The sequence below is a fragment of the Danio rerio genome, chromosome 17 (assembly GCF_049306965.1).
Source record: "Danio rerio strain Tuebingen ecotype United States chromosome 17, GRCz12tu, whole genome shotgun sequence".
In the NCBI taxonomy this organism is placed as follows: Eukaryota; Metazoa; Chordata; class Actinopteri; order Cypriniformes; family Danionidae; genus Danio; species Danio rerio.
The window spans coordinates 14,888,689-14,916,445 of NC_133192.1; the positions used below are offsets into that span (position 1 = coordinate 14,888,689).

The window sequence follows — 27,757 nt, forward strand, 5'->3', positions numbered from 1 at the left end:
AGTATTCTTATGCATAGCAATACATAATATAATCAAGAAAAATATACAATTAAACTGTATATTAAAATATAACTGAATACTGTCTAACAGTATTCAAGTGCAGCAAGTTAGTTTAATAAAATATTAATAATTAAATAAATTAATAATTAAATAATAATAATTAAATAAATTATTATTTAATTATCATTTTAAAAAATTATTATTTAAATTAATTATATAAATTAAATAAATTAATCATAGTTAAGGTCAGAAATGGTACAGTTTTCATACCGTAATGCATTTTAAGTCATTATACAATTACAATGCAAATGATAAATTATAACACACACTCAACATTGCATATCCTGTGATGTGACTATTGGGAATGTTCACATTGCAATATCAATTTTGAAGCGATATATTGTGCAGCCCTAATTTAAATCAAAAGTTCCTTGTAGGTAAAAAGAACGAGGTTTTACATTATCTTTACTTTTTAAAGCCTGTTTAAAATCTAAATCTACAAAAATTATTTTAATTAAACTGAGCAAATTAATGAAAACAAGTTTGTTTGGTAATCTTCAATCAATGTCTTTTGCGTTTGGTGTGATGGTCCTTTGTTGACGTCAGTTTGACAGCTTCATTAATAATATTATTAACTGCACTCCTCTTACAATTAGTTTGCTCAAAGGGAATAAATAAAATGTATACTTTTACGTCAAGTGATCACTGTAACCCACGGCACCTGCCTTGCGTAGCTGTGCATTTATAGTTCTGCGTGCTGTTTGTGTTGCTCTGCAATAACACTTCCGAAAGGCTAGCAGGCTGTCGAGTTTCTTCGTGGGTATTTTGTTTTTTCTGAACGCTACTTTAATGTAAAGTAGCTAAAACTCATTTAGAGCTGGGAACCAGCTGATGTGCAACAACTTTAATCATAAGGTGAAAACAAAACAAAAGTTTTCATTCGGAGCTTCTTCACAGGACTTGACACTTGTAAACTCTTGCTCCATTGGGCTTGTGGCTCTCAGAACTGCCCATGTTTGTTACCGGTTCCAAGCCGACCAATAACAGAGCTTTGAATATGTGTCAACGTGTAGTTACATTTTTTTGAAAGGTGCGTGTCAGCCATGGCGAGGGCTATACGACTGCGCGAAGGATGCGCTGATACATACGTGTGCACTTGATGCAGAAGTATAAATCAGCCTTAATGGCAAAAAGGAAGCCCTGTCCCCTATTCAATTAATTTCAGTTGAAAGTACATCTAAGTACTAAAATAAAAGTCTCAGCAATTTCTGGACGCAGAAAAAAAAAAAAAAAAACTGGAACCATATGGGAGCATTAGTGGACCGGTCTGTGTTGCTGGGAGGAGCATACTTCTGCTCAGGTATTTCAAATTTACGTTTACCAATAAACAAAGTACAATATTATATTTATTAGCCTATATATGCTTGGTTCTAAGGAATAAACGCTAAAGCAGCTTGCCATATTCTTAGTTTTCTTTACCTTTTCCGTCGTCTCCGAGCACTAAATCAACAGCACTTCTCACGGAGAGGCGCAGAGTGACACACGTATCAAGTATTGCGAGCGTCAGTCTGAGCCAATCCGCGATGACGTCCTGCGCGCTCTCTCCCAATCCACACAGCAGGCGAGAGAGCGCAGCCGTTACGCGGATCATCCCAGGCAGTGGCTGCTGCTGCAAAACTAGTTTGTTTAAGCAGCTCCACCGTTACGATGAGGAATTTGCTTCGTCTAACCGCTTCACGGGCAATTAATTAGACCTCTCTCTCTAATTCCAGCGTCCCATGTGTGTTACATCGACTTATCGGAGACATTTCGAGTTATTAATCCATCTTCAGTCGCGTGTGGAGAGCGCTCGCCGCCTGAGGAGAACGCACTTTTGATATACCTTTTGGATGGAGGGAAGGCGCGGAAGGCAGTGACTGTGTGGATTAAGCAGGCGGGGAAGTACTTGTAAAAAAGGTGCTTTGGTGAAAAGGTCTCCCTGTTGAGATTTGATTTGACTTGCCGGGTTTTAATGCGGACGAAAGCTCGCGCTCGACCGAGGTGCGTCGACGGGCGGGAGGAGAATGGCACGAGCTTCCGCGCTTCTGAGAGGAAAACAAGTACTTGGCTTTCTTGAGGGGCGTCGGGCACATCGCGCAGGAATTTGACTGTCCCTCAGAGTGCGTATTTTGGAGATATTTATCTGTTACGTCGAAAGGAAGAGAGAAAAAAACGTTTGGATTTTAGTGTCTTTGGATATGGGCTTTGGGGAGTTGGATGCCTTCATATCACGCGCACCTTTGAATTCAGCGTGAATCCAGTGGAGCACAACATGGGAAAATAATGACAAGTGAGAAGATTCGGTTCCTCTGACCCTCGGTGCTTCAAGCAGGACTGGCGTTCCTTCAGCTAGGTAAACTTTTCTCTCTGAATATTGTGTGGCTTTTAACATTTAACTGTCCCTTCAGGTTGTCCGAGTCTCGTTTTTTTCTTTGGAAGATTGAGATTTGGTGTTTAGACAAGGTCAATAGGTACATTCATGTGTGGGTTTTTTTTTATGTAAGTGCATTGAATTAGTTCACAATGCTATATAGTAAAAGATTAGCTTCATGCATTAAATATATAGCCTTGATTTGGTCTGAGTGCTTGCATAGTTCGGATAATGGGATGGATAGGTTGTGTGTGTGTTTGTGTGGTTGTTGGGCGGTGGAGAGGGGGTTGTGTTGAAAGATTGAAATGAATGCTTCTATATGCATCCTCATCCTGCTCTGTTCTCAGTATCTGTGACATTAAGAGTGATTTTCTTTATTTGTTTGTTTTGAATATATATAATTGTAAACGGACTCTGAAGCAATGAAGTAATAGTCTTCAACATTGGCACAGTTCCAGTCGATGATACAGGAGGCGTTTCCCAGTCATATGAGCACTTGGTTTTAATGCAGTTTTTTTTTGATAAAACAAAAGTGATCTTTTCTGATAGGAAGAAGACATGTTATATTTCAGGGTTTGAATTGCAAAGTTTTCCTTTCTTGTGAATTACTGTAATTGACAGGAGATTTCTTGGTATAAATGGTTTTGGTTTTAAATGTCACGTATAAAGAGGGAAAAATGGTGTATGTGAGATGAAATTATGGAGGATTTTGCAGTAGTCTTTGCATATATTCAGGTGTTTGAGTTGTATGCTGCTTTTTGATTACTCTGAGTACATGCAAAGAGATAGAAGTCGTTTACACAGATATATTATATTATATTATATTATATTTCTAAAATGCACAGCAATAGTTAGACCTTCTGTTACACAAAAACGCATATTCCTAGCATGCTCATGAACCTTTAGGTTTTTTAAGTGAGTGAATTGACCATCATTTTAATTAATTGTGTATTTAAAAATATCAATTATGCATGATTTCTTTGTTCTGAAACTCACATTTTATCTAAATGCACAATATCATGCCCTAAACATGTGTTTTATATTAATGAAGTCACATTCCATTGATTATTTTATCAGATTGTCAATTTGTATTTATTTATTCTTTAATTGCTTTCCTCTTAAAGCAATTAGTATTACATACTTTGGTTCCAAAGTTCATTAAATATCAGTATAGGAGAGATGCTGTTTGATTTGAAGTTGCTGTATATTTCTGTCCAAAATGTTTAAATGTTCACAGCGACTAGATGGGTAACTGAGTTGCAGCACCTCTTCCACTGGCTGGTGGTGCTATAATTCAATTTATGGCTCACACAGCAGCTCTTGAGGGCCGAGCGCACAGCCTTTCTGGATGAAGGTCTTAGAAACTATGGTTTTATCATGCCGATCAGACACTGTATATGGAAAGATAGTCATATGCCTTGTATTATGGTATTCATATTACAGTTCTTATAACAAACTGCACATTTTAAATTAATTATTATCCAAAAATCATTTCTATAAGGGGTTAAATCATTGAATATAGGCAGCCTCTAAAGTTAAAACCAAATCATTTTATTTTATAAAAACACTTCGATTGACATTCTCCATTTGTACATGTCATCAGAGTGGGAAAGCTTGCTCATTAGTGATGGTCTCTCTCATTAGCATAAACAGCCCTGAGTGAGAAGCAGCTGTCTGCCATTAGAGTTTTCACCTGCTGAAGATAATGTCAACGACTAATGCTGAGTTCAGACTGCATGATTTTCAAACTAGTCGTGTCACAGATGTTTTCACACTGCATGACTATCTGGGCTTTTGCGTTTCGTCGCTGCTTTGTTTACACTGCAAGATGGTTCGGCGACATGGACATTCACATTGCACGACTTTACTATAGGGAGAATTGCAGACAACTTCGTCCAAACTACGTCTCACAGCCAAAAACATGTAGTATATCTTTTGTTATTAACTACATAATGAGAAAGAAGCCTTTAATGGGGTAGAACATGTACATGTTTGCTCACCTGGGTTTAAAGGGAGTTAGCCATTTCTCCTCAACGTTGATAATAAATTCATTTCTTTCTGTAAGAAATGTCAAACAGACACGGTTGCTCCTGAGTCCTGTCAAACCTCTACTAGTTTTTCCTCCATTTCGTGGGTCCAAATAAAGCGAAAAAGAGCGCTTTTAACTTCTCCCCCAGCCTCCCGCTGGCCTGCAGCAGGTATACACACACATACACACAAGTGAATGCCGCTCTCTCATTGGCTGTAGGCGATCGCTGATGTTATTTTCAGTCAAAACTCAATTCACACGGCATGAATTGAATCGCCGACAGCTCCAGATATTTAGCACGGCAAATATCTCACAGGCATCGGCGACTCATCGGCGATTCTCTCAGATCGCGTCTTTGATCGTTTATACTGTGTGATTGTCACTCACGTGCACGAGCAGCGATTTGCCTGTGATTTCAGGCATTTGTCGGCGATTTCTCAAAACTTGTCGGCGAGCCAAAATCGGGGCTAAAATCAAGCAGTCTAAACTAGGCATAAGAGGCATTATGATTATGAATGTGGAGTTTTAGGATGCAAAAATGAACACCGGAGTCTCAATAGACTACAGATATAGATTCTGTTTTGAATCTGCTGTTACGGTGATGGATAGGCATTTGTAGCCCTGCCCTATTTTAAAAAGTACACAATCTCATTTGAATTTAAAGCAAAAAGGACTTTGCTGCTTGTTTAAGGTACTTATTTAAAATGAGCTAAAACAAAATAATTCTGGAGATTTTTTGGTGGGAAACTTCATTGATTTATGTTCAATTTACTTAAATTAGTTACATTAACTTAATGGATTTGTGTTGGGACAACATGAATTAATTGTGTGGCATTTTTTTACAGTGTAAAATGTAAAAAGGTATATGTGTGGTGTTTTGAGCTGTAACGTGACATACACACTCTAGCCAACAATTAAAGTTAATCAAAAAGATTTGACTTCTAATACAGCTTTTGCATGAAGTATGATTATGTGAAAACCTTCGCTAAACGACATGACTTCTTTAGGGTTCACATTATATTTGAATTACAGTAGTCAACATTTAAAGTGGTTTAAAAAAAATCAGAGCACCTAATACAGAATTTGCATTAAGTTTGCGTATGAATAAGTGAAAGACTTCTGTGAATGGCATGACTTCTTTACTGTAATTCAAATATCGTGTGGATCCTAAAGAAGTCATGCTAAAGCTGTATTACAAGTAGCGCTGCATGATTCTGGCTAAATTGGATATCACAATTGTTTTTTGCTTAAAATCAAGATCACAATTTTTTCACAATTCTTTAGATGTGAAATAAAGGTTAATATGAGAAGGCTTTTATTATTGTTATTTCTCAAGCATATGGTACAAAAACAATAATAATTTTAGGCATAAGTTTAGGTCTACTGTTGGTAAAAATGCTACATTTTGTATAGACTTGTAATAGTAGACTTGAATAGACTTTAAATTTGTCCTGGTTGTTAACTCACAATAAAGTGATGGTAACAGAATACACACTGTGCAGCAAACTGAATGTTTTTTTATAACTTTATTACCTGTTATTCAGTCTATGCAGGTTCTGTTTACTGAAGTATACATCATTGGCGGGCACACGCGCATCATCTCTGCAGTAAATAAACAGTGCATCAGCTCATGTGTGATTTCGCGGCCACATATACATCATTCCATTACGACAAAACTTACATTTTTGGTGTAAATTATACCTTACAAATACAGTATGTGACACTAGTACACCCATTTGGTGGTGTCCATGTTGCTGAGCAACATGTATAAAACAATGTGAAGACGTTCGCATCCGCCTTTATGCTTCTCTCCTGAACTTGAAAATATGATTGGCAGAATCGTAGAAAAGCTGAATTAAGAGTGTGTGTAGGGTCAAATCAATATCACAATCTTTTTATGATTAATCATGCAGCCCTAATTAGCCTTGAATTTTTTTTGATCTACTTTAAATGTTGACTAGGATTCACAATATATTTGAATTACATTTGAAGTGGATCAAAAAAATGAAATGAATTCTTTAGTGTAATTCAAATATAGTGTGAGCCCTAAATAAGTCAGGCAAAAGCTAAATTACAAGCCTTGCATCGTTTGATCCACTTCAAATGTTGACTAGGATTCATACTATATTTATATTACAGTAGTCAATATTTGAAGTGGATCACAAAAAGACATGAATTCTTTAGTGTGATTCAAATATAGTGTGAACCCTAAAGAAGGCATGCAAAAGCTTTATTTGAAGCCCTGAAGTTTTTTTTTTTGATCCACTTAAGATGTTGACTAGGATTCACACTATATTTATATTACAGTAGTCAATATTTGAAGTGGATCACAAAAAGACATGGATTCTTTAGTGTGATTCAAATATAGTGTGAACCCTAAAGAAGGCATGCAAAAGCTTTATTAGAAGCCCTGAAGTTTTTTTGATCCACTTCAGATGTTGACTAGGATTCACACTATATTTAAATTACAGTAGTCAACATTTAAAGTGGATAAAAAAATTGACACAAATACTTTAGTGTGATTCAAATATAGTGCGAACCCTTAAGAAGTCATGCAAAAGCTGTGTTAGAAGCCCTGCGTTTTTTTCATCCACTTCAAATGACTTCTGTATTTTACATCTAGTAAAAGGTGCAAATTGCTTGTCGGAATGCTTTCATGGCCTTATGGTTGACTGGTGTGGTTAAAGTAACCAGTTTTTCTGGACATCATTTACTGTATGTGTATCAGTGATCCTCCTCTATTACATAACAGTGAATTTGAAATTAGCCTGTTTCCTAGCACCATAGGCTGTTTCTAAAATTCTCTGCTGGGTTGGATGTGGTGCCAGGATGCCAGAAAGTCCTTCAGACTTGTTTAATTACTCTTGCTGAGCTTAGACCCATGATATGATGAGATAGAGCCAAGAAGCCAGCAAGAGTGCAATGATTCCCACTGCTTGCGTGATTGTTTGAGTAAGGAATCAGAAAGAAAAAAAAAATCTGTTATTGCACTAGGTTTATCACACTCATTGAGTTATTTTGCATAAACTGAGCTTTCCTTGAAATGATGCAACTAGTAGGCCACATTCACAGGTTGTGCTTGATTTCTAATCGCACAGAAAGCTTTGTGTTCATGTGTTTGAGATGGATGTTGGTGAGATGGTTTCAGTTGTGACTTTGCATGTGAGCAATTAGGAGACATGTGGACTGTGCTGAGATGGGGAAACCCAATATGGCTCTGTTTACGGATGTCTGGAGATGCAGCCATGTCTCTGGTTTGTTCCTGTGCATTTTGTGCTATAAATAGTATAGAAAGTGACCTGAAAGCTATGCATAAATGTCAAAGACAATCAGGGTTTTCATGTATCAAAAAAAAACAAAACAAAAAACAGTGTAATACAGCTTTAGAATGTGTCCTTGTTACATGAATGTTTTTCTGACCATATAAATGAATCACTATTTATCCTAATTTACAAACAGTAAATGAAATACCTTTCAAATAACATATCATTAATTAAATCAAGCAATTAAAACAACTTATCATATTAGATTAGATTCAACTTTATTGTCATTACAATGTACAAGGGAACAAAATGCAGTTTAGTTCTACCCAGCAGTGCAATAGCAGCAAGTGCAGGATACAGTTATAAGTTATAAAGTGTAGTTATAGAAAAACTATGATGATATTTACAGATGGATGTACTTTGAACATTATATACAGGTTGTATTAGCTATGAACAGAGATTTACAATACATGAATATATACAGGTTGCTAATAATATTCAGAAGTGTGCAGATAGATAAACAATTACAAATGTCCATGTGCTGTGGGTGTGTACAGTTTAAATAAATGAATCAGTACAATGTAGTGCAATGAATATGCAATTTTTAAATGTGCAAATGTGAAATAGTGCAGTGATTGTGAGAAGTATATGTTAGAGGAGAGTGAGGGTGTATTAGTGGGGCAAAAGAGTCAGTAAAAGCAGAGTTCAAAAGGGAAGGGAGACCGCTCTGGGGGAAAAGCTGATCCTCAGTCTGCTGCTTTTTGTCCAGGGGAGGCTGAAGCGCGTGCTGGAAGGCAGGATAGAAAACAGTCTGTGAGCAGGGTGAGAGGGATCCTTAAGAATGCTGCGTCCTCTCGGCGCAGACAGTGACTACGTTTACATGGACACCAATAATTAGATTTTAATGCGATTAAGATAAAACTCTGATTAAGAGTCAACCATGTAAACAGCGATTTTTGATTAATTTAATCAGATTAAGGTCATAATCAAACTAAAGAGAAATCGAATTAAGACGTGTGGAGTATGCCGATTTTAGTCGCATGTTGAAGTGCATTACAGATATGTAAACACCTTAATCGAATTATTATCGTCATGTAGTACTTTTTGCCGCGTTTTGCGACAGGATATCTGCTTGTTAAGTTTGACGTCACGCGAAGCGACTTCCGGATCCAATCGCTCTATTCAAAAGTATGGGAAGACTCATGAAGAGGTAATTATAAACGTTTACAAAGCGATTTAATGCTTTCGAAAATCACGATCGCAATATATATGTCCATGCCTAATAACCGATGGCCAGAAAGTCATTCATTTTTTTATAAATTGCCAAAAGTTTGGTATTTGTGATTAGAGGTGTGAACCTATACTGGTCTCATGGTTCGGTTCGGTTACCATTATCATGCCATCGATTCGGTTCAATTCGATATGTCGGTGCATCACGGTGCATTGACGATGCTTTCCATATACAGTGTTATATTTTAGGGAAGAGGCTATAACATGCTGTCTGTATAAACACACAGCACCACACTGTCTCTCATTCAAACACATTCACAAACATAGACAGCATCAAACAAACAAACCAACACACACACACACACAAACACACACACTTAAGCCTTTGCAACAGGGAGAGCTCGCGCTGAGCGGAGCAGAAAAACGAAAAAAAAACGGAAAAAAAATAAGCACTTTTCCGACGGTCCCTTACAGAGCTCCTCTCAGCGCGAGCTCTGCCGGCTAAAGTAAACGCAGACTGCGAGGGCTTAAACAGAGCAGTGCTCGTAATGTCGAGCGAAAAAAAAGAAAGACAGCTGTGAAACATAACCAGCTTTGTCTTTCTGTAGGAAACACACTTTAGATCTTTTTAGGGTAAGAGTTTTTTGAGTTATTGCCATCTATAACTGAATGTGTGTCAGGAAAATCGAAAACAAAACCAACTGAAGCGCGCTCATTTCTGGCGCCCCACTGGATATACAGCGCCCTAAGCATTTGCCTATGGTGCCTATGCCACGGGCCGGCCCTGAGTTGGCTGAGTGTTGTAAATACCGGCGCTCACCTCCCTCGCGACAGAGCGCATAGGAGATAAATGACGTCAGTACATAATAACCAGTTATGGTTATTACTGAATCGATACCGATTTGTCCGCGTCTGCATCACGGTGCATTGAAGAAACAATTAATTTGGACACCCCTATTTGTGATGCAGCAAGCCCAGAGATTGTTGTGTACACTATGGCTTTATATAAAATTAACTTTAACGTGTGATATGAATTAAAAGTGATCATAAACAAATAATTTTACAACTCACATGAGTGGCGGCTTAGACCCGGAAACAGTGTTACTTCACTTAACAAGCGGATTCCACAGAATCCACACACATACACACACACCCACACATACACGCGGCTGTTTGACACTCTTTGCACCTACCAAATCAGTGCAGACCACAGACACCTGCATCATGAAATGTTCTTCCCATTCAGCATGCTGTATGAACTTCCATTAAAACAACAATCTTCCAGTAGTTTAGTTGCATCCAATATCTGGTTTGTCATGGGAGCCATGCCAGAATGAAAGTGAAAGTGCCAAATGCAGTTAAAGTTGACAAATTAATAATAAAACACCTGAAATTACATGAAGTTGCGGATATCCCCAGAAATGTTTTGGTGTGATTATTATTACCCGCTATTAAAAAAATTAAATGTTTTGAACGAGGAGCTGTAATGTAGCTGTGGCGGAATGAATTTTGGCGTGGCGCCCCGCCATGGAAGAATAAATGTAGGGGAAACAATGATTTAGTATGGTCACTTTTATACTGACTTGCGCTTATTAAAATGCATGAAAGAATAAGTAGGTTGGATTATTTGATTCTTAAAAGTTGACACTTTCTGTGAATGTAAAGACATTTTTGTGCTCTTAATTTGATGCAGAATGTCTCGTCTCTGACCTATATGTGTGTGGATGTGGAAAGAAAAGTACACTATTTATTCCATTTCACTGAAGAAATTGTGTCAAACATTGTTTGCTTAGGATTTGCTAGAATATGTAACACAATTACAAAAATATTTCATTTTTAATCATTTATTCATTCAATTTCCTTTGGCTTTTTCCTTATTTATCAGTGGTTGCAACAGCAGAATGAACTGTCGGTTATTCTGGCATATGTTTTACACAGCGGATGCCCTTCCAGCTGCAACACAGCACTGGGAATCACCTATACATTCAATCATTCACACACATACACACACACACACACACACACACACACACACACACACACACACACACACACACACACACACACACACACACACACACACTCATACACTATGGCCAATTTAGTTAATCAAATTTACTTAGTGTTTGGACTGTGGGCGAAACCTGAGGAAACCCATGCAAACTCCAAACAGAAATGCCAACTGATCCAGTTGGAACTCAAATCAGAGACCGTCTTTCTGTGAGGTGACAGTGCTAACCACTGAGCCATTTTATTTATTACTTTTCATTTTATTGAATTTCAATATTATATAGGCAGTAAATCTGTAGAATTTTCATTTGAAACATACTCTACTAATCTGGATGTTGCTATTTAAAACTTCAAACAAAGCTTTGGTGGCTTTGTTTGATGTCAAAGATTATGGGGCTTATTAATCTCTTCAGTCAATCATCCATGCTGTTTTCTGTTGGAAATTCGTGCAATATCTGCTCTGAGTGGTATAGTATTTGCAGGCCTGGTTGGCCAGCTGTTGACTGACCTGTCCCTGAGTTCAGTCAGCCACAACAGATGAATTAAACACGATAAATTCATGAGTCAAACAGATGATTGTAAACATGTCACTAAAGATTTGATATACTGGATATGAGGTTAAAACCTAGGGTTACACATCCTGACCTCATAACTCTGAAATACATAAGTGTTTATGTGTTATAAAAATCTTTTATATTAATATGTGTGTGTTTTTTTCTTAAATCCTGTTGATTGCTCTTAATCTGTCTGTGTTTTTCACGTGTTTAACTTAGTAAATTATTAAAGATAGCGATTCTGACTTATTTACACAGGTTTTGACAGATGAATGTGTTTGACAGAAATATTATCATTCACACAGATTAGTAACAACGGCAAAAAGCACTCTAATTTGTATGTCAGGCCAATAGCTTCTTATGCCTTTGTAAAGAAACACTTTTTATCTGTACTTCTATAGTCCACAACATTGTTGTTGTGGTTGCCATGTTGTGGATGTCTATAGACTGAACATTTAGTGCACATATTTACAGTTTGTTTTCATAAACTCGTGTTTTCAAGCTTTCAAAACACGTTTTTTTTTTCTAAACAAATGTAGAACATTTTTGGAAATGGCAAACAGCTTCTTAACCACATAATTTTATTGGCTCATCAAGATATTTGATAAAACTCACAGCTCTTGCCAGCATCCATTTCACAGTGATTCACACAATGTGAGCCATCTCTGCTAAATTAAATGCTAATTGTTAGAAATCATACAGCTTTTCTTTTTTATTTGAAGTGTCTTAGTCTTTCATTGGCTCATAACTAATTGCGTTAAACAGGCCTTTCATAGCGATTCGTCTTTTATAACATAAGATTTATACTAAATCAACTCAAAAACAAGAAAAACTGATTGCTCAATAAACATTTTTAACCTGTTTAAGTTGATGAAAACAATGCAGTGCACATACTAATGATGACCGAATGAACTAACGAATAAACACAAGGACAAAACCCGTTTCTGTCATCTACTTGTCAAAAAATTGACTTTAGTGAAATGTCAATAATTCCGCCTGACCACAAAAGTTAATTTGGTCTTTTGGTGTTTAGTTAACACACACACACACACACACACACACAAACACACACACAAACACACACACACACACGGTTTGGGTACGGTTGGGTATATGATAAAACACTGGACACTGTCAATATAATTAATTCAAAAATGTATCTTCAAGCAAAAACACAAATGATTGCAATAAAGCAAAGTTACTGCTAAAATAAACAGTACTTTTTAGGTTTTTCGTGTATTTAACAGTTTTGCTGCTGTAGTTGTATTGCAGTAGTTTTATAATTGCATAAACCGAATTATAGAAGCAGATATTTCTCTGCATACTGTATTGAAACGTCATTGATTGAATAAAATGGATCTATTCAATAATGACGTAAAATTATGTAATATATTTAATAGTTAAAATGATAATGATAATCTTTAGAAAATAAAACATACTGACGTACATACATACAGGCATACATACATGACTACCGGTCAAAAGTTTTTTTGTGAGTAGGGTTTTTAAATGTTTTAAAATAAACTTTTCCTGCTCATCAAGGCTGCATTTATTTAATCAAAAATGCATTGTGTAGCTGCATATTTATATGAGCGTCAGCTTCACTGTACATTTATAACAAAACAAAGCCTATAACATTACTACTGCCTTTCATTTTCATTGAAAAATCTGGAAAAAAAACATGTCTCCTTTGCTGTTTGTCAGTTTTACTAATCAATAGTGGCCACTAAGAAAGTATAATGTAAAAAATAAGTTTATACAATATACAGTAGAAAATAAAGGTAAGCAATCAGTAAAGTATACAGAATCAGTGTACGTAGTTACATTAATAATAAGTATATTAACTTATCTTTGAGTTCAACCAAAACACGTTACCTGAGAACAAGTAATATATTTAAAAGACTGAAGAGTCGTTAGATAGAGACATGATGAATTAAATATCAAGTTTATCAACTATAGTGAAATGAGATCCGGCAGAAGATACTTGTTGAGCTGTCCAACCTGCGCTGCTCTCACCTGGGGAGGTGTGCTCAAAGCACCCACTGACTGCCTGGAGCTCAGACTTGCTCATACACTGCACTACATGACAGTGTGTGTGTGGACACGTGATGTTCATATTCAGCGGTGTAGTGTGGACGGAGAACTTTTTAGAAACACTAGATGAAACGCCAGTGTAGACGTGGTTTGTTTTCAGTCTAAACCGCCGTTTTTAAACTAAAGCGTATTAGTGGAAACGGGGCCAGAGTGACTTTGTTTTGTCCACTGCTTTGGGTTCACTGCTGTGTTTGTGCGTTTGGATGTGGGTGTGTCGTGTCATGATTACGTCACTTTCATGTGAAAGCATCCCTAACTTTAGCACACACTGATTTTACATTGTGGATTGGCATACGTTTAAACATGCACAGAGACAGTTCAGAGAGAAATAAAAAGCTTGAAAAAAAATTCAAAGAAAATGTCATTTACATATGAGTATTGAAGCGTGGAAGTCATACTGAATTTATAGAACATATCAAGTATTGTGGCATCTATAGTTGGCATTGATGTTAAGACATTTGCCAGTATTATTTGTAAAATATCACACATTAGACCCCCAAGGTTTTTCTTTTGTCACAGGTAAAACCCTACTGTGTTTCAGCAGATGCTGCGAGGTGCCACCTGAATCTTCTGGTAGCTATTTTTGAGTCACTGGGATGTAAAAAGCTTTCGGGCGGGCGTTCAGGAAATATTTGGCGAGAGTCGTAAACTGAAACAATTCCAGTCAAAACAGCCAGATTTTGAAGCGGGATCACATCGCAACACAGCCACAGTGAGGTCATGTGCAGCTCTAAACGTTGTGGATGTCAGATTTGGGAGTGCTGGCGGTCGGTTATGAGGAAAGTGTGCATGTTGTCAGATTGACAGTTGAGGCGGCGAGGTAAAATGGCAGAGGTTCGAGAGGGAGTCACTTTAGGGGGTGTTTGTCTGTGATAATGAGCTGTCACCGAGGCACCGGTGCCTTGTTTTGATCTTGCCACCCTGCTGCTTTAAGCAAGAGAAAAGTGACAGCTGTGAATAGAAATAGATTCTGTGTCCAAATGCCAATGAGGCTATAATGCCATGAGTTATTTGTTTGTGTTTGTGAGTGGAGGCTTCCTTTTGTTCTTGTCGTAATTGTGTGTTTACAATAATAGACAAAAGTGGATGTGGTCTGCTGAGGCGGGGTATATACAAATGATCATGAATTAGAGACCATCAAGTTTAAAATAGGAAATGAATCACTGTAGGGATGGCGACGTGACAAATGCTAATTTATATAATCTAATAATATAATAATAGCATTGTCAATACTCTCTAGACTTCTCTACCATTCCCTACCATACCAAGTTCCCCAGCTTAAGTAAAGCATTTTGATTTTATCGAAGGTCTTTCTTTATATTGAGTTGTATGTTCAGTATTAAAGGATTAACTATGTGCATCAACACACAAAGCTCCCATGAAGGGCTTTGAAATGTGCATTTTTACTTGACATTTGATGTAATCTCAACTAGGGTTGTAACAATATACCGGTATGACGGTTTACCACGATTTGAACGTGCACGATTATCATACCATGAACAATTGCATATCAACGGTTTTAACCCTTAAAGACCGAGACAGCCGCCCGCGGCTAAAAATAAGTATTGCTCTTAAATGTTTAATAACTTTTGATCCGCTGATCCGATTCATACAATTCAAAGATTGGCTTAAAGAAGAGTGCTGTATCACATAACATTCGCGGACTTTCAGAGGCTCCGGAATCAGTGCGGTTACGTCATCAACATTTGACAACGCTGATTTGACAAAGAAACGCTCGTCACTGTGTCTCCGGACAAATCAGACATGATACATTGATGCATTGTCCCTCCTCCATGCCCAGATTGGTTTAAACTCGCTATATCACAACCAATAAGCATAGGTTTCGCTTTTGTTTGTGGACCAAGCTTTTTGAACAACACGGAATGAGAGATAGGCATACATTTATGCGCGGCTAAATAAAACGCAAAAAAAAAAAGTTTTGCATGAAATAATTCTCATACTAAGTACTTTTGCATGCACAGCAGCACAGAAACATGACAAAACAGTGACACAGCAAAGACGAACTGCTGCTCTTGCTGTTTTCAAAAGACGCAAATGAAGGTGCAGCTGTTTGTCTGCATTGCATACAACCATATCCAAATCCATATCCTCAGACAACCATATCCATGCTGGCACATAAAACCTAAGGATGTTCCATATTGAATCTAGTTTCGTTATGTAACTATTTATAGTATAGTAAATATTTATATCTATTTTTTACTGAGGATTTGCACCATGTTTATTTGGACTTTATTTGGACTTTGACACATTATTTATTATTTTCTTATTTTTATTTGTTCATTGTAAGTGGTGTTGTTTATAGTAACTAAAAATATATTATTTCGAAAAAGTCAAATTTGCTTCACTGTTCTATTATTTTGTAACATTTGTAACATACCGTATACCGCGAAACCGTCAAACCGTGGTATTGTTTTAGACGATTATCATACCGTGAAAAATTCATACCGTTACAACCCTAATCTCAACTGAAACATGAAGACAGAGCGGGACATTTAGTAGATCCTCCTCTTTTAAAATCAAACAAAAGCGTTTGTTTTATTACAGCTCTGGCAGTGAGTGGTTGAGGTCAAGCAAGTCCAATTAAAAGCAAATGAGATGTGTTTTGAAGGGGACAGGGCATGTCAAATACTACAGAGGATTTGATTGGTCAGAAGATTTGACAAGAATCTGATGTATGAGGTGATCTGTTTATGCAGAAGAGACAAACTGCAAGCATTCGATATTATCACTGTTTTGGAGAACACTAGATTATAGAAATTCTTAAGACCAGTGTTTATCAACCACTTTCCTGAAGGACCACCAGCCCTGCACATTTTCCATGTCTCCATGCCAAACACACCTGATTCAGATCATCAGCTCATTAGCGGAGACTGAGGGCGTACTCACACTATAGCTGCGTCCCAAATCGCATACTTATGCACTATTCTACGCCATTTTGTAGTATAAATAGTGTAAGTAGTGTGTTAACACTGAAAACTCTAAAAATAATAAGTGCACTTTAATTACCCGGATGATGCACTCATTCAGCCAGTAAAATGAAGCGTGTAGTGATGGACACTTCACGAACTCAACGAACGCAGGTTTGCTTATGTAGCGGAAGGGGCGGAGCTATCAGACGCACATGTTGAATAACTTTATTTATTTTGGATGGTGAAAGCAAAATTCTCCTACGAGAGTGATTAAATACCGCAATACTCACGGCAAGTATTATTTAATAATTTGGTCATTTATTTCACTGATTTGGCAACCGTCAAACATCATCAGGGAAACGGTTTGAATTTCCGCTTAATAAAAAAAACATTAGTGTGCCATTTGGGATGCCACCACATACATATACTATCCTGTTGAGTGTGTAAGTGCATAAGTACATAGTGCAAGAGTGCATAGTGTATAGTGTGCCATTTGGGACGCAGCATATGCTATCCGAACTGTGGCCAGGCCCGTTTCCCGAATCGTTTGAGAAGTGCGAGTGCGAGTGCTCTGAATCGGGCGGTACGCTTCTGAGCACGGTCCACTGGGGCTTGTGTGTGAGTGCAAAACGCGCCTAGCCCATAACTGATGGCAAGACTTGACTTTTAAGGGACTGTTTCATATGGATTTATTAATCATTCTTACTGTTCAATGAACGCAAACTGTCATAGTTTATTAAAGACGAAAACCCCTCACTGCAGGACAGCTGCACCTTTAGCAAACCTCATAATTCCTGCAGCACGAGGACTATTTGACTATTTGAAATATTTGACTGTGTCACTGCATATCAAACGACTAAAACAATATAACTAGAGAAATCCCCACTGTGCTGAGCGAAAGCACTTCTCTACTGAACAGCGAAGCATCAATGACTTAAGCTTGCACAGGCCCGATTATGATGTAAGTGCGGGCCGGCAGGGGGGCGGGAGGGGGGACAGTCGTGCTTTGGCCCGGTTCAAGGCAACTGTACATAGTGTGAGTACGCCCTGAAAGACTTGTAAAGGGGGTTACATCTAAAGGAGACATCCACTGCAAACATGCAGTGTTGGTGGTATTCCAGGTACGGTTGAGAAACACTGCTTAAGACTAACATTCTGTACCGATAGTAACATCTAAAAAAAAAAGCATAAAATGACATAACATAATAAATTACGTAACACACAGTTGAAGTCAGAATTATTAGAGCCCCTTTTTATTTTTTCCCCAATTGATAAATTTTCGCTGGCCAAAAATTAGGTACATCTCTTATGTCAACACATTTTTAGATTCCATTTTTTGCACATTTCTGCTTTTTGAGCTGCTCTCAGATCAGTAGAGTAAAAAAAAAGTCTAAAGCAGGGTAGCCCAAACTTTTTTATATGAAGGGCCAACAAACTATCTCGATTGAGGGCTGTGGGCCGTAGGTAAATATATCAAGCTGTATTACAAAGTTTCCATCAATAATTTCCTTGTTTATATAAAAATAAATAGAAAACATTACTTTAAGCATATTAACTAATCCATTTGAATCTAATTAAAACATAAGAATTCCATTCATAACATTATGGAGTTTAATGCTGAAAACACTAGTCAAGCTGCATCTGTCTTCATTTACAACATTTAATTGAAACATTTAAGTTTTTTTTTTTTTTTTTGTAGCTTAACAATAAAACTAACAAATGAAGAGTTACACTAAATTAGAAATTCATTAACCCCCAACCCTCCCCAAAATTCCCCCTCTCTTCTCAAATGGTATGGCAGGCCAAATCAAAGGTTACAATGGTCCAATTTTTCGGCGCAGCCTTATTTGAGATTATATTTTGTTTACTTTATTTTTATTTGTTTAGGTATCTCTGAGTGAAGATTATACGAAAATATCTGACAAGAAATGGACAACATAGATTTCTGAACTGAAACCAAAATGCGCACTCACCGGATATTGCACCCAAAAATGAAAACTACCTCAAGATTTATTCTCCCTCATGTACTTTCAAATGTGTTCTTTTCATCTGTTGAACACAAAAGATATTTTGAAGAAGGCTGGTTGCTGGGATCCATCAACCTCCATGGAAAAAAAAAAAAAATTACTAGGAAGTCAATGGATCCCAGCAACCATTTTTCAAAACATCTCCTTTTGTGTTCAACAGAAGAAAGACACTCAAATAGATTTTTTTTTAACTGAAAGTCGAGAAAATGGTCACGGAACTTTGCCTTTAACAGAAAAAATGTCCATCTGATCCATCTTTGATATTTGTTTATTGACATAAATATTCCTTATTTGAAATGTACACTGCACCATTATCATTGGATGTCTCCAAAAATTACAGTAATTGTAGTAACAGGCGTATTCTTGACAAATTTCATGATTTTCACCCACATTTCAACACTTAATTAACAATGGCTTCGATTAAATGTCATCAAGTAGAGCATAAAACGAGTGCTGTGATCCAAAGCCCTGATAGAGTTGAAGATTATAGGAGTGTTGCTGTTTAGTGGAGTTGTTTGTTGTTGCAGTGTTTCTGAAAGTCTTTAGTTACTGAAGCTTCATCAGGCCTCTCTGATCTAGAAATAAATCATCAGCGTGCATTAGCTGTCAACTGCATTAGCATATCACCGCTACCTTCTGCGTGGAGCAAAGCCTGTGTCATCCATAACAAGATTAATAGAGCTTAGCTAACCAAAGCTATCTCTTTAAAGTAGCCCATGCATCCATACCGCACTTATTTAAGCCTCGTCATCTGAAGAGAACAGCCTTGCGATGATTTATATACATAAGAATATAAAAAACATTTCATATTTTTTCTATGATGATCATGTTATAGGCCTTTCAGCAACGCCAATCCCCTGTGTAATCTAATTGTAAATATTAGGCTTGTACAAGGAGAAATTGGGATAAATATTTGTGTTGTGTTTGGAGAAAGAAAAGGAAGTGTTTTTTTGTGGAGTGCATTTTGAGCGTTAGACCTGATTTTATCTGAACTGATCAGATTTCAGGCATGGAGGAAGATTCATCCACAACATGAATGGCCTTAATCTGCTCCACACAGCGCCACATGCTTGTGCAATCAATCCAATGAATGTGCAAGTTCATATGATAAAGTGGTAAAGTAAGCCATACTATCAAATTCAAAGTGTTTACTCTGCTTGCATAGGCCAAAAATGTTACTTAGGATTGATGGTTATATTTTTCATTGCAGTTTATGCTTACTGTTTTCTTTGGCTTTTGAAACTCTATTTTACTGTTTAAATAGCTGTAGTGCATCTGCATTAGGCATTGGCCGGTATGAGATTCAGGCGGTATGATAACCTTAGATAAAATATCACAGAATTGTGATTGTTGCTCTAAAATACAGTTGAAGTCAGAATTATTAGCCCCCCTTTGATTTTTTTTTTCTTTTTTCTTTTTTAAATATTTCCCAAATTATGTTTAAAAGGAAATTTTTTACAGCATTTCTGATAATATTTTTGTCTTCTGGAGAAAGTCTTATTTGTTGTATTTCGGCTAAAATAAAAGCAGTTTTAAATTTTTTAAAAACCATTTTAAAGTTAAAATTATTAGCCCCTTTAAGCTATATAAATTTTTGATACTCTACAGAACAAACCATTGTTATACAATAACTTGCCTAATTACCCTAACCTGCCTAGTTAACCTATTTATTCTAGTTGAGCATAGTTGAGAAGTGTCTTGAAAAATATATAGTCAAATATGCTGTACTAGCATCATGATAAAGATAAAATAAATTAGTTATTAGAAATGAGTTATTAAAACCATTATGTTTAGAAATCTTTCTGTTAAACAGAAATTAGGAAAAAAATAAACAGGGGGTCTAATAATTCTGACTTTAACTGTTCTTTTTGCATCTTTGGGTAAAAAACTGCAATGTTTTCCCTATTGATCATATTTTATTTTATTTCAAGAAATTTTTTTTAACATATTGGAACAGTAAACATGTCAGGCTAAATAAATACAATTTAGAATTGACTTCTGCTGTCTTCGTTAGTTTCAAAAACACAGATTTCTTTTTTAACATAAAACTGCATATCTTTCTTTTCTGTGGATATAAATAAGACACTGCACTATTCATAATACACGATTTCTTAAAAAGGTTTCAAACCTGTTTTAGAAACCAATTCAGAGTAAAAAAAAAGGACGATTTAATTTTTATTATTTTTAATAAAATCTTTCATTGGCCGTTGCAATTTAAAATTAAGAAGGCTTTGTTGTGATTGTTTAATATATTAATATTATTGTGATATAAAATACAAAATTCATTAATAATAAAAATAAATTAGTGGTTACATTTAAAAAAAAAATAGTATGATCATTTTAATATAATAATAATAATAATAATAATAATAATATAAAAACATTTGTATTGTACGATTGGACAGTGCTTAAATAGGAAGTTAAGTTGAATGGGGTCATGAAAGGTGTTTCAAGTCCAAAGACATGCGGTAGAGGTGAATTGGGTAGGCTAAATTGTCCGTAGTGTATAAGTGTGTGTGTGAATGTGTGTGTGGATGTTTCCCAGAGATGGGTTGCGGCTGGAAGGGCTTCCGCTGCGTAAAAACTTAATGAGTTGGCGGTTCATTCCGCTGTGGCGACCCCGGATTAATAAATGGACTAAGCCGACAAGAAAATGAATGAATGAATATTGTGCAGCCTTAGTATAGATGCCCTTAGCATCTATAGTTCACTGCAGATCCTTTAACAGCCATCTAATCGTTCTAATGCTCAAATGTCATATCAAATGTATAAACTGCTTTTTTATACCCAATGTGTGAACAACATTGAACAAAACTTCTTTGTCATTATTACTTAGTATGCCAAAAAGCATGCCATTTATCCCATTGTGTGCCTGTGTAGTTAGTAGATAACATACATCTTATCATCATCGACTCTGCTGGTTTCAATTAAATTCAAGTGTATTTGTATAGTGCTGCTGCATTTGTGTACTAATTTGTGCTTTGTCAGTAAATCACATGCAAAAAAATTTCCACTGCCCTCTGCATATTTCTAATATAGCGCTCAAGTGTTAACTTGCTCTGTTTTGTAAATTACACCCAGAATATACATATTCTCTTAAGTATTTAAAATCCTTCATTTTTTAAACCTGTATTTTGAACAGTGGAATGTAAAGTAAAAAGCACTTCATTGGCTTTGAGCTGATCTGTTGGAAATAAAGCGTCCAGTGCAGTGGGTGGCATCTGATACAGCTCCCCTGCTGCAAACATGGCTGGCCAGGTTTAGCTTGCAGTAAGCAGATCTTACTAAAGTAAGCAGATATTGAGTCATAAAAGAAGTCTGCAGCGGCTATAAAATGAGACAGTACCACACGGCATGCTTGATATACTCGCTTAAGTGGTAAAGAGCGCATTAAAGCTCTTGCTGTATCTCGCACCGACTTTCTGGTAATGGAAATGGCTGCTTATCTACAGGCGTACACAAGCACAAAATCTAAAAGAGCGGCTAGGCTGTGTGTCCTACGCCAGGAGACCCTAATTGCACTTCACTTGGCCCGACTGATGAAGATAAAGATTCGGTAGGTGCGTTTATTGCGTATATGATTACCTCCCCTGGCCTCTGTCTCCTGCGCATATTGACACTAAATGATGGACTGAAATGGCTGTATGCACATCTGTATTCAGGGCGAACATCAGACTATAATGGCTTAATGCAGTCTCTCTCCCCTCCCTCTATGGTTGTGAGAGGCTCAAAGCAGATAGAAGTCTGCCTACAGCTGGGTGGAATACTAATGCATCACCACCTCGCTCTCGCTCATTAGCCTGTGATTTATAACGCACCGCAAACTATTTCAGGCCCGGGTTTAATGGGGGCGACGGCACTTTTGTTGTGACCTGGGTGGATTGGTGATTTTTAGTTACTTGTTTGTCTGAGAAATACTTTTTAAGCACTTGGAGGAAAGCACAAACTGCCATGAGATAACAGCTACATGATGTATGTTGTGTTGAGCTAGTTTGGCCTCTGTGTGTTTTAGAGCATTCTTTGTAAGTAAAACAGGCTGGTTCGCGGTGCAGAAATTCATCAGAGGAAAGATGAATGTAAGGTGTTGGTTATTTGCTCTGTCAAACTATTTAGAGCTAGAATTCTAACTAGAATGTTAAACGATCTAACTAGAATGTTACATTTTGTCCTTGATACATGGGTTTATTCAACAAAGTCATGTCCCTGTGTTTTTAAGAAATATTTTGGTGAAGAAATACGTTTAATTCTTTAGTAACGAATTTGGTACCAATTTATTTTGATGATCCATTTGAGTATTAGTAGACTATCTGCTGAAATACTGCTCCTTCAACAGACATTTAACTGACTGTAAGAAACTTTGGAAGTACATGTCAACTTATACTAACCCTAACCCCAACCTAAAAGTGTACTTATAATCTAGTAAGAATTAGTTGTCATGTAGATGCAATGTAACCATCAAAATGAAGTGTGACCAAGAAATGAACTGTGTTTTTCTGTTTATTAAACAAAGGTATTATGTTTTTAATCCTTTTTGAAGATGGAACGCTACATTTCTTTAAACTAATGTATACTTTTGCATTTTATGAATAAACAAAATACATACTGGTTTTAAAATAGTTTTTAAAAGCACAATGAGAGGTTAGCCAGGCTCTGTTAGAGGATAAAATAGCTATCACATGCTAACGAGCAGCGCTTCGTTTGTAACTTATTAGGTTGTGGAACAAAGGCCTGTGATGGATCTGCTGTGGAAATTCAGTTTATGCTGAAAAAGAAGGATGTTTTCCCTATTAAATTCAGCAATGCTCACATATGCACTGTTTCAGTTTGATTAGAAATGGAGCAAAACATTGTGAAATATACAGTTAATAAGCTTTTCATATGTATATTCAAAATCATTATGTACCAAATGTTTCTTGTAATATGTTACATTAATGCTTTGTTTTTGTACATTATTATTGATCATAACAACAATTAGATTATTAATAGGGCTAGTAATAGTAATATTTCTGAAGAAAGTCTTGTGCTTTTTTAAATTTCATGGATACAAATAATTAATTTGAGATGAAGTTATTTGATTTACTGTCACTTTCTAATAATTGAATGTGTCCTTTTTGAATGAATGAGTTAAACAAATGAACAGATGAATAAATAGTAAAATAAAAAAAAAACAGTTCTGGTGCTGTGACAATTTTGTAACCAAAAAGCCCCACAAACAAATAAACAATATCGATGATGATGATAATAAAAATGTTATAATAATAATATGAATAAATAGAAAAATAAATAATTGTAATGTTAGGTTGGGGTTAGTGTAAAATTTCCAGTCAACAGCTAAGTATACGTGTATATATATATATATATATATATATATATATATATATATATATATATATATATATATATATATATATATATATATATATATATATACACATACATACATGCATACATACATATACATACATACATACATACATACATACATACATACATATACATACATACACACACACACACACTTAGCTGTTGACTGCAAGTTTTACACTAACCCCAACCTAACAGTCTACTTATAATCTAATGAGAATTAGTTGTCATGTAGATGCAATGTAACTTAAATTCAGCAAGTGGACCATCAAAATAAAGTGTGACCAAGAATTTAACTGTGTGTATTTCTGTTCATTAGACAAAGCTATTTTGCTTTTTCATCCTTTTGAAGATGGAAAGCTAATTTTTTTTTAAAACTAATGTAAAATTTTGCATTTCATGAATAAACAAAATACTTACTGGTTTTAAAATGTTTTTTTAGGGATCATTCACAGCAGGAAAGTCTGCTTTGACTCGGACCAAAGGCGATGTTGATTATTCATTCATTTTTTTTCGGCTTAGTCTCTATTTCAGAGGTCGGCATGCGGAGTTAACCACCAACTATTCCATCATATGTTTTAAGCAGCGGATTCCCTTACAGCCGCAACCCAGTACTGGGAAACACCAATACACTCTCGCATTCACACAATCATACAATACAGCCAATTTTATTTATTCATTTTCCTTCGGCTTAGTCCCTTTATTCATCTGGGGTCGCCACAGTGGAATGAACCGCCAACTCTTCCAGCATATGTTCTAAGCAGCGGATGCCCTTTCAGCTGCAACCCAGTACTGGGAAAACACCCATACACTCGCATTCACACACAAACACTCATGCACTATGGCCAATTTCATTCATTCATTTTTCTTCTGCTTAGTCCCTTTATTCATTAGGGGTTGCCACAGCAGAATGAACCGCCAACTTATCTAGCATATGTTTTACAGAGTGGATGCCCTTCCAGTCGCAACCCAACACTGGGAAAACACCCATTCACACACATACACTATGGCCAATTTAGTTTATTCAATTCAATTTCAATTTTAGTCAATTCACCTATAGTGCATGTCTTTGGACTTGTGGGGAAAACCGGAGCACCCGGAGGAAACCCACGCTAACACAAGGAGGACATGCAAACTGCACACAAAATTGCTTACTGACTCAGCCAGGGCTTGCACCAGCCATCTCCTTGCTGTGAGGCGACAGTGCCAACCACTAAGCCACTGTGTCGCCTTACTTGGTAATATGTTTTTTTAATTTAATATTTTTTGGAGAAGTGTAGCATAAAGCACTGCAGGACACTTAAATGCCATGCCTGCTACACAAACACAATAAAATAAAAGCAACATTTGCAATGTTTGACACTCATTCTCATATTTGCAAAAAGAGAGCTTCATTTATGGAAAAACAGGCAGCGGGAGTTTAGAAAGGCTTTGATGCTTTGTTGATTCTCATTAAGGAGCTGAAAGCTTGAATAGCTGTTTTAGAGAGACACCTGGGAGGCCTGAATGGAGGCTGTCACCGTGAGTTTATGTCCCAGCGCAGGCAGACTCATGAGCTGAGCAAAGGCCGTCTGTCACTCCAGAGGTGCCACTCAGAGTCTCCAGAGATGCCACCGAATACAATGAGCACCTGGGAGGATTTACAGATCCGGAAATGTGTCTGTCAAAGCACTGTGAGAGGTTAGCCAGGCTCTGTTAGAGGATAAAATAGCTATCACATGCTAACGAGCAGCGCTTCGTTTGTAACCTATTAGGTTGTGGAACAAAGGCCTGTGATGGATCTGCTGTGGAAATTCAGTTTATGCTGAAAGAGAAGGACGTTTTCTCTATTAAATTCAGTTTGAACCTCAGTTTGGCTCAGTTGGCATTTCTGTGAGGATTTTGCATGTTGTCCCTGCGTTCTTGTGGGTTTCCTCCGGGTGCTCTGGTTTCCCCCACAGTCCAAAGACATGCTACAGGTGAATTGGGTAGGCTAAATTGTCCGTAGTGTATGAGTGTATGAGGGTGACAGGCCCAGATGACAGGCCGGCCGCAATGTGTAAAAAAAAGTCGTTATATGGACAAGTCTAAATGGAGGACTTGTTCCAAAGAGTCGACCCCGCAACCATATGGGACTAAGGCCGAAGAAGAAGATATATATATATATATATACTGTATGTAAAATTATCTATAACATATGTCTCAAGCTTAGTTCTTTGAGGGTCGCAGCTCTGCAGTTTTGCTCCAATTCTATCGAACACAGCTTATCCAAATATTTAAGGTGTTCAAAAGAGTCACACTTTTAATAGTTGCATCAGCTGGGTTTGATCAGGGTTGGAGCTAAACTGCAAGGAATTGAGTTTGAGACCTATGATCTATAATACATATACTTATATACATATTTAGTTAGTACATATTTTATTGTAATATCTTACAATACATACGTAGTGGCTTAATATGGCTTAATATTTTTGGCTCTTTTAAATTTCATGGGTACAAAGCACAACAGAATCACTATTAATTTGGAAAAAAAAAGTTATTGGATTTACTGTCACTTTCTAATAATTGAATGTGCTCTTTCATGAATGAGTAAAACAAATGAACAGATAAATTAAAAATAAAATAATTAGTTGCTCTGATGCTGTGATAATTTCGCAACCAAAAAACCCAACAAACAATCAAAATTGATTGAGGAAAATATAATAATAATAATAAAAATAATAATAAATACAAAAATAAATAATAATGATAATAACAATTTGTATTAATTTAATAATTTTTTAAATAAATAGCATGGAAAATATTTATTGAACACGTCACCATTTTTCTCAGAAAACATATTTCTAAAGGTACCGTTGACATGAAATTTCCCCCTATGTTGGTAGCAACCAACGAAATCCATATATACAAAGAAAACAAATTTAATTAGTTTACAAATTAAATTATAGTAAAATGAAATAAGGCGGGGATTGAACATTAAGACAGGGAGGTTTAGAAAGGCAGTGAAAGCCCAGATAGCAGCTGAAATCTCTTAGTAGTTCTTCAGTAATCTTCTGTCCTTTATCATTGTAAATGAATATCAGCTGCTTCAGTCCAACATCTACATTGACAGGATGATGAAGATGAAACCAGGGTGGACATTTCAGCAAGCCAATGATCCAAAACACAGCCAAGAAAACTCTCAAATGCTTTCAGAGAAAGAAAATCAAGCTGTAGAATGGCCCAGCCAATGTAGAAAATACAAAATTAAAGATTAAATTTGATAGACGAGACCCACAAAACTATCAACATTTTTACACTGTTGAAGTCGCTTGAGCGATTCATGTGACTTTATTCTCTAAATTAAAGAATAGTTTTTAAGCTGCCATCACCAAAAAACCTTTTTATATGAAGTATTAAATACATTTCAGTAGATCAGCACTTTCTCCTCTTGTTATTCCATTGTAATTACACACAACTCATTTTTCAGATTTTTTTGTTTTGTTTGATTTTTATGTTTGTATTGTTGGGTTTTTAACAAAATCTGGTTCAATTCCATGTCAGCAGCTCTTTTAGAAATATTATTAGTTAAATATTATTATTATGGGAAAAAACATGACGCGTTAATACTTATTTTCCCCACTTCATGTGTATATATATGTATATTGAAAAGAAATCATAATGCTAATATACAGTAATAATTTAAATTAATTAATATATTACTGTTGTTATTTGACATACAGTAGTGCAAGTGATAGCATGCCATTCTTGCAGGGCCATATGGTAGTAAATAGCTGCCAGTTTGGACCTGGTTGTTCTGGCTCAGATGAAGCTCTGCTAACGAGGCTCTGTGTATGGGCTCAGGGAATATGAGCAGGGTGAATTTCC

At 36.4% G+C, this 27,757-nt stretch overlaps 1 protein-coding gene across 2 annotated transcripts in view; it reads left to right on the forward strand.

The window, feature by feature from the left end:
• The first annotated feature begins 1,510 nt into the window (after positions 1 to 1,510).
• Positions 1,511 to 27,757, forward strand: part of lrfn5a (leucine rich repeat and fibronectin type III domain containing 5a) — a 116,645-nt gene continuing 90,398 nt past the window's right edge. Inside the window, exon 1 of one of the 2 annotated variants that reach the window (XR_012393253.1) lies at positions 1,511 to 2,392. The gene's annotated coding sequence lies outside the window, so the exon portion shown is untranslated. The remainder of the gene's footprint in view (positions 2,393 to 27,757) is intronic. The other variant, XM_001921639.9, reaches the window with a different exon arrangement.